Source organism: Ranitomeya variabilis, chromosome 1 (genome assembly GCF_051348905.1).
Source record: "Ranitomeya variabilis isolate aRanVar5 chromosome 1, aRanVar5.hap1, whole genome shotgun sequence".
NCBI classification, from domain to species: Eukaryota; Metazoa; Chordata; class Amphibia; order Anura; family Dendrobatidae; genus Ranitomeya; species Ranitomeya variabilis.
This window is the reverse complement of record NC_135232.1, coordinates 341,552,618-341,561,155: the sequence shown is the minus strand read 5'-3', so window position 1 is coordinate 341,561,155 and position 8,538 is coordinate 341,552,618. Positions and strand designations below refer to the sequence as shown.

Sequence of the window (8,538 nt, the reverse complement as noted above, 5' to 3'; positions counted from 1 at the left end):
CATGAGACTCCCAATCATCAGAAAAGACCAAAATATCATCCAGGTACACAATCATAAATCTATCCAGATACTCTCGGAAGATGTCGTGCATGAAGGACTGAAACACAGAGGGGGCATTAGAAAGCCCAAAAGGCATCACCAAGTACTCAAAATGGCCTTCGGGCGTATTAAATGCTGTTTTCCATTCATCGCCCTGCTTTATGCGCACAAGATTATACGCTCCTCGAAGATCTATCTTGGTGAACCAACTGGCCCCCCTAATCCGGGCAAACAGATCGGACAACAGTGGCAAGGGGTACTGAAATTTGACCGTGATGTTATTTAGAAGGCGATAATCTATACAGGGTCTCAGAGAACCATCCTTCTTGGCCACAAAAAAGAACCCCGCACCTAAAGGGGACGAGGACGGGCAAATATGCCCCTTCTCCAAGGACTCCTTTATATAACTCCGCATAGCGGCATGTTCTGGTACAGATAAATTAAAAAGTCGTCCCTTAGGGAACTTACTACCAGGAATCAGATTTATAGCACAATCACAATCCCTATGAGGAGGTAGAGCACTAGATTTGGGCTCATCAAATACATCCTGGTAGTCCGACAAAAATTCAGGGACTTCAGAAGGAGTAGAAGAAGCAATTGACACCAAAGGAGCATCGCCATGAATTCCCTGGCAACCCCAACTTGACACAGACATAGCTTTCCAATCCAGGACTGGATTATGAGCCTGCAGCCAAGGCAGACCCAACACGACAACATCATGCAAATTATGTAGCACAAGAAAGCGAATCACCTCCTGATGTGCAGGAGCCATGCACATGGTCACTTGGGTCCAGTACTGAGGCTTATTCTTGGCCAATGGCGTAGAATCAATTCCCTTTAGTGGGATAGGGAACTGTAAAGGCTCCAAGATAAAACCACAGCGCCTGGCAAATGACAAATCCATCAAATTCAGGGTGGCACCTGAATCCACAAAAGCCATAACTGAGTAGGATGACAGAGAGCAAATCAAAGTAACAGACAAAATGAATTTAGGTTGTACAGTACCAATGGTGACAGACTTGGCGAACCTTTTTGTGCGCTTAGAACACTCTGAGATAACATGAGTAGAATCACCACAGTAAAAGCACAACCCATTCTGACGTCTGTGGTTTTGCCGTTCAACTCTGGTCAGAATCCTGTCGCATTGCATAGGCTCAGGTTTCTGCTCAGAAAATACCGCCAGATGGTGCACAGGTTTGTGCTCCCGCAGACGCCGATCTATCTGAATGGCCAAAGACATAGACTCATTCAGACCCACAGGCGTGGGGAACCCCACCATAACATCTTTAAGGGTTTCCGAAAGACCCTTTCTGAAAATCGCCGCCAGGGCGCACTCATTCCATTGAGTGAGCACAGACCACTTCCTAAACTTCTGACAGTAAACCTCTGCTTCATCTTGACCCTGAGAGAGAGCCAGCAAAACCTTCTCTGCTTGGTCTACCAGATTAGGTTCCTCATAAAGCACTCCAAGCGCCAGAAAAAACGCATCCACATTTAGCAATGCAGGATCTCCTGGCAACAGAGAGAATGTCCAATCTTGAGGGTCACCGCGTAACAAAGAAATAACAATTTTAACTTGCTGAACAGAATCACCAGAGGAGCGAGGTCTCAGAGAAAGGAATAACTTACAATTATTCTTAAAGTTCAAAAACCTAGATCTATCTCCGGAAAACAGCTCAGGAATTGGTATTTTAGGCTCTGACATAGGACTGCGGACTACATAATCCTGAATGCCCTATACCCTTGCAGTGAGATGATCCACACTAGAAGACAGACTCTGAATGTCCATATCTGCAGCTGAGTTCAGAACCACCCAGAGATTAAGGGGAGGAGAGAAACTAAACACAGTGCAGAGGGAAAAAAAAAAATGACTTCAGGATTTCTCTTCTCCCTCTTCTGCTGCATTAACACTTTTTGGCCTGCTGTACTGTTATGATCCGGTGGTAGGATCTCAAAACTGACCTGACACATATGACCAGAATATAGGACAAGTTCTGGGGATGTGGAAGCTATACTGACCGCAATCCTGATCCTATCCACAAACACTAAAGGCAGCTGTGGAGCGATCCTAAAATCCTAGACGCCTCGTTCACAGCCTGAGAAACTGACTACCCCTAGAGAGAAAGCAAAGACCTCACTTGCCTCAGAGAAATAACCCCAAAGTTATAGTCAGCCCCCCACAAATAATAACGGTGAGTTAAGGGGAAAAGACAAACGTAGAAATGAAACAGGTTCAGCAAATGAGGCCCGCTAACACTAGATAGACTGAAAATAGATAGGAGTCTGTGCGGTCAGTACAAAACTATCAAAAATAAACCACGCAGAGAATACAAGAACCCCCACACCGACTCACGATGTGAGGGGCGCACTCTGCACCCCAGAACTAACCAGCAAGCGAAAAATCACATATAAGCAAGCTGGACTGAACTCATCATATACAGAGAAACGTTTTCAAGGAAATAATGAGCAAAATGAACAAACAAACTTAACTTCTCCAGCAGGAGACTGGTCACAAGGAATATTCAGGAGCTCTCAGAAACAGGACTGAATACACCGACAGCAGGCAACAAATGAAGGTCCAGGTGAGTTAAATAGGCCCAGAATAGAAGGAAATGAAGCAGCTGAGCCCAGCCATATCGCTAAAGGCCACAAGAGGGAGCCCAAGAACAAACTCACACAGTACCACTCATGACCACAGGAGGGAGCCCGAGAACGGAATTCACAACAGGGTACGTGCTGTGTGACAGGAATAATAGTGCAGGGAAAGAGGAAGACATGTACTGCTTAGAACATGGTATTATTGCTTTAACAGAAATGGATGTGCTGTGTCCTGAAGTCAGTGGAGCGGCCCCCAGACGCAGGACGGCGGGGTGGGATACTCGGTACCGGGTCTATCGGTTCTGAGGATGTCACGGTGGCCCAACCCGGTCCGTGGTCCTGCTAAGGGGCACCCAATAAAAGGTGTAGGTGGTGGTGTAGGTCGCAGTAAATAACGAGGACACAGGGTTGCAGTCTCTTTACCTCGTTACTGAAGGCTTCGGCATCCGCAATCCAGAGCACTGTTAGCTGGGCTGGCTGAGACCGGCCGGTCCGAAGGCACATCCAAAGTTCCCTTTGCAGGTGGAAATCAGTGCCTACCTACTAGCGCCTGGGTGTTGTAGTACTTCCCTGCTGAGCACCACGGGATAGTCCTCACAACTGTCGTGTATGTTTCTGTTCTTTCTCTCCGTCCCCCAGATGATATGGATAGGACGCACCCGTATGACTGGGTAGGCCTGGAGTTATTCTGGGACCCTAGAGACGCCCCTCTGCCACAATTGCCTCCGTTGTCTTCATTAGGTGATTAAGGTGAGGCAGCCAACCTATAATTAACTGCCCTGCCGTTGGTTTGAAGTAATGCGTGGAGCCCAATACTTCCCTGGCGTTCCGGCCACCGGCTACGCGCCTCAGTAGGATGTTGCCGATCTCGGGGCACGACTCCTACTGGTTCTTTCACCTTTGTGCTGTGATCTTGTTTCTCACTTCTCCACAATAAACCTCGCTTCTTGTCCTTTCTTAAGATACTGCCGCAATGAAGTGCAGGTGCGGCTCCGTAACGATCTGTCCTTTTCACTAGGCCTCTGTCAGGATCCCACCCCTGAAGGGACCCCCCTGAATCTTCCCAAGCAACCTCTTCTCTCACTAGGTGTTGCCTGGGCAAAACCCAGTCAGCTTCTCCCTAACTTCCTATCCAGCCCAAAGTTTTACCAGAGTGTGAGGAGTGGCCTAATACATAGAACCCTTTGCTCCCCCTGGTGGCCTGAGTGTGAAGTGTAATGTGTGACTGTGATACCTGGTCAGGTGAACTCCTTTAGTGCCATCAGACGTACCATCACTCCCCTTAGTGGCGGAGCGTCAGTACTGCAACGACCAGGACTCTGGGGCGCTGCATCAGTAAAGTTGTTCAGCTGAAATTTGTAATGGACTGTGTCTCTGTTTGTGTGAAATCGACTGAAGGGAGTCCCCTGAAGAAAAGAGGAGACTCTGAAGGAGTTGGACCTGGAGACACAGGTACACTTACTAAAGGAGCAGCAGGTATGCTGACTGGGAGTCGTGGAGTGTATGTGAGGGGAGGCCAGGGTGTGAGCAGAAATCCTCAGCCACGACTACCCACCTAGCACACCCTTACACTTATACTGAACAGATCATGATGTTTTGAAAATTTTGTTTCCATTTTTTAATCTTTTGCATATCATTAATATGTTTATCCATCCTGTGAGTTCTATAACTCCATTTTTTCTTCTTGGTGTTGTAATTTCAATGTTGAAGGGTGTGAATAGAGACTTTGTCATTATTCCCTATTTTTGTGGAAACATGTCTAGTTGGAATGTGGTTGGGAGTCTGCATATTGCATACTTGCAGTCACATGACCACCCGATTTTGCCGCCGGTACCAGAGAATCCTCACAGTGTGCACTATGCAATATGTGATTATTCACAAGCCTGCAGTCACATAGAGTGACTACAGACTTTCGTGACAAACTTGGGCAACCCCTTTAATGGTTCTAGATGACAAGTCAGTAGATACTGTATAATACGCACTATATGGGCAAAATTTAATTAACACCCCACTTATTCAATCAGGTTTTTAATTAGTCCCATTGACACAAAGCACTTAGTCATGCAGTCTGCCTTTACAAAAATTAGTGGAATATAAGACATATTTTCAGTTGTTTCACACTTTTTTGTTAAGTATATAATTCCACATGTGTTAATTCATAGTTTTGATGCCTTCAGTGTGAATTTACAATTTTCATAGTCATGAAAATACAGATAAATCTTTAAATGAGAAGGTGTGTCCGAACGTTTGGTCTGTACTGTACATACTCACTATATACAAATATACAAACAGCTAAAGCTGAGTTCACACTAGTGTTGGAATTTCCATTTTTCAGTTCCTTATTTCAGTTATAATTAGTGATGAACGAATATACTCGTTACTCGAGATTTCTCGAGCATGCTCGGGGGTCATCCGAGTATTTTTTAGTGCTCGGAGTTTTAGTTTTTCTTGCCGCAGCTGAATGATTTACATCTGTTAGCCAGCATAAGTACATGTGGGGGTTGTCTGGTTGCTAGGGAATCCCCACATGTACTTATGCTGGCTATCAGATGTAAATCATTCAGCTGCAGCAAGAAAAACTAAAACTCCGAGCACTAAAAAATACTTGGAGGGCCCCCGAGCGTGCTCGAGAAATCTCGAGTAACGAGTATATTCGTTCATCACTAGTTATAATCACACACAACTCTGCAGTGAGAACAGGAGAGCAAAGAGCAGCCATTACGTGTCTCATATTGGTAATGCCCCTTTTTATTTAAAATAGCCTCTTGGGACAGATTCTCATGCAGATCAGTGTCCGGTCCATAGATCTAAACAGCTCATTTACAGATAAGAAAATGGTGGATTTCTCTGGAATAATATATCGGATCCCAGATATCAAGGTATAATTTTATTCAACTTCCTATGATCTACATGCCCATATAGATGGCTTAGGAGGGTGGATCCTGCTGACATATTTCCTTTAAATACCAGAATTTCATTTGCCATGCCACTAATGGAAATAAATAAGAAAGTGGTCTGGAAAGCTTGGATTAGGGTACCACATATTAATAGACATTTCATTTGATAGAAAAATGTATAATAACCTTTTGAATAAATAATCTTAATAGTGAATTTTTAGATATAATAAATAGTGGATCTTACAATCCATTTTTCCAGACGCTCCACTACTGTGTTTTAGGCAGCCCCAAATCTAAGAAGTATCATAGTCAGAAGCTCCCTGTCCTCTCCAACAGCTGCAGGAACCTTTCCTTGCAACAAGAAAAAATGTAAAACCTGTCCATTTATAATGACCATGGACAAGATAAAGATCCCCAATTCACATCAGGACTACAAGATACAAGGTACTTTCAGCTGTGTCAGTTCTACTGTGGCGTACTTAATTATTTGTACTAAATGTCCAACTGGGGGTGTGTATGTGGGGGGAGACAAGGCAAAAGCTTAGAACAAGAATGAATTCTCATCACCACACAATAAGAGAAAAAAAAATGGATCTACCTGTGGCAATACATTTTTGTCTCCCCGGGCATTATGGACATGAAATTACTTGTATTAAAAGGTAACTCCAAATCTCAGAGAGACAGAAGAATTTGGGAGTATAAGCTGATGATGACCTTTGACACTCTCAGTGCAGGAATGAATGTGCCACATGGATTTATGTATTTTTACATCAACTAAGGAATATGCTCCGCAGACCATGTAGGGTCATCATAACAGAACCAGACGCCAATCAGAGGACAATAAAACATTCACTCTCCGTATCTATGAACTGTCCCAATATTTATGGACATAACTGTTTATCACTCACATAATGGTAATTCTGCTTCACGTCACCTGTCTTAGGCTGGTTTCACATTTGCGTTTGTTGCCGCAGCGTTTGTACCGCATATAAATGCATGCGTCGTGTTTTCCTATATTTAACATTAAAAACGCATGCGTTTTTTTGTTCGCATTTTGCCGCGTTTGACGACGCATGCGTCGTCTCATCATTTGCGGCTTGGCGTGGAAATGCAACATGTAGTAATTTCTGGAGGCGTCTATTTGCCACCAGGAAACGCATGCGGTCGATTGCGCAAGGATTGCGACAAAAAAACACATTGCTGCCTATGTAAACGCATGCGTTTTTTTTGCACATGCGTTTGGTTGCGTTTTTGAACGCATGCGTTTCAATTGAGAAAAACATGTCTAGACACTGATAAGCCACCCCCCACCATCAAGGTGATAAAAGGGAGGGTGTGGACAGTTGCAAGTCACTTCTCACCAGACTCTGAAGCAGACGAGACACAGACAGGCTACATCTTGGAGGAAAACAAGACCCTGAACAATGTGAGTATATCCTAGCCAATGCCTTTATTTTCTATTTTCTGTCCCTACATGTCCTAATTTCTGCCATTTCTTTCTTTCTACATGCATCAGAATGTCTTCTTCGGATCCTTCATCTGGTGAGGAGTTTCGGCCAGGACAGTCGGAAGTGGAGCATGTCCTCAGTGAGGTGAGTACTTGCCTCATCAGATTGGTAAGTATTCACTAAAAAACTCATTAAACCGCACCCTATACCCATATGGCTTCCATAAGCCTAGTAGCGCACGTCAATGCCAGGGGGTCAACCCAGCTACAAAGTCCAATCCATATCAAAAAAGAAGACAGCGCCACAATGATCAGTGAAAAAATAACTTACAGATTTAATCTGCCATCTGCGGCGACGTTTCGGTATAACAACCTTTATCAAGCTTGATAAAGGTTGTTATACCGAAACGTCGCCGCAGATGGCAGATTAAATCTGTAAGTTATTTTTTCACTGATCATTGTGGCGCTGTCTTCTTTTTTGATATGGATTGGTAAGTATTCACTGTCACATCGACACATGTGACAATTTGATTTTTTCAGTTTTTTAGAGCTCTTCTACTGCGGCTGAGACAGGGCAGGAGCAGCGGAGTCAAGGTCCGGTGGAAAGGCGGCAGCGGGTACGTATACAAGGCTGACTGTCCTCAGTGTATTATTCTTGAATCTTCCTTTCTTTACACTCGTATTTCTTTACTTTTTTCTTTTGGAATCCTTTTGTATGTTGACTTTCCTATTCATGCCATTTCTCAGCATCTTTTTTCTTTCTTTTCCTTATTAAATTGAGCAAACTTTAATGACTTTCTTTAATTTTTAGGTTTCACAATGGGAGGATGACCTAATCGAAAATGACCTCCTTATCACCCTGGTCCAGGAGCGAGTCCCGTTGTTGGACACCCGGGATCCACTGCACTCGAACAACATCACGATCCGGCGGTTATGGAATGAGGTGGCCCAAGTGATGTGGGATGGCTGGGACAACGCCCCGACACGGGTCCGAGCTGCATTTGGTAAGTATTGCACTGCAGTGTGAAGCAGCAGAGACCTTGGTCGAGCTCACTCGACTGTGTGTGATGAAAGAAACTCTCAGGAGTTTCTCTCATCACACACAGTTGTGTGAGCATGGCCAAAAGTCCTTTTTCTGACCCAAATTTTTATTTTAACAGTATCCAAAGTCAAAACACGTTGGCGTTCGATGAAGGACCGCTTCAACAAGGACCTGCGTCAAGAGAGCCGTGTTCCGTTCCCAGTGGTTCAGGAGCAAGGATCAGACGCTACAAATACCATCGAGTACTGTCATTCTTAAGACCAGTCCTTGCCCAGAGAACGTAAGTATTTATCACGTGCATTAGGTTGTATTGTATTGCCATAATCTGTATTTTTAAATTCCACAGGATTTTGCGTCTGGTAAATTTTTGATATTAATTTTCTTTTTCCTTTTTTCACAGCACATACAGCACGACTGTCGGCCCAGGTTCTGGAGCGGTCCTTCATCCGACAGCCACGGACCCATCCCAGCCATCCAGCAGCGCAGCAGCAAGTGGGCCTTCCACACTAACTGGA

The 8,538-nt window shown here is 44.5% G+C and overlaps 1 long non-coding RNA gene across 1 annotated transcript; it reads left to right on the top strand.

The window, feature by feature from the left end:
- Nucleotides 1-7,088: 7,088 nt before the first annotated feature.
- LOC143793997 (uncharacterized) lies at nt 7,089-7,951 on the top strand. Its single transcript, XR_013220374.1, has 3 exons — nt 7,089-7,126; nt 7,530-7,598; nt 7,793-7,951. It is a non-coding gene; the product is annotated as an uncharacterized LOC143793997 (long non-coding RNA).
- Nucleotides 7,952-8,538: the final 587 nt, after the last annotated feature.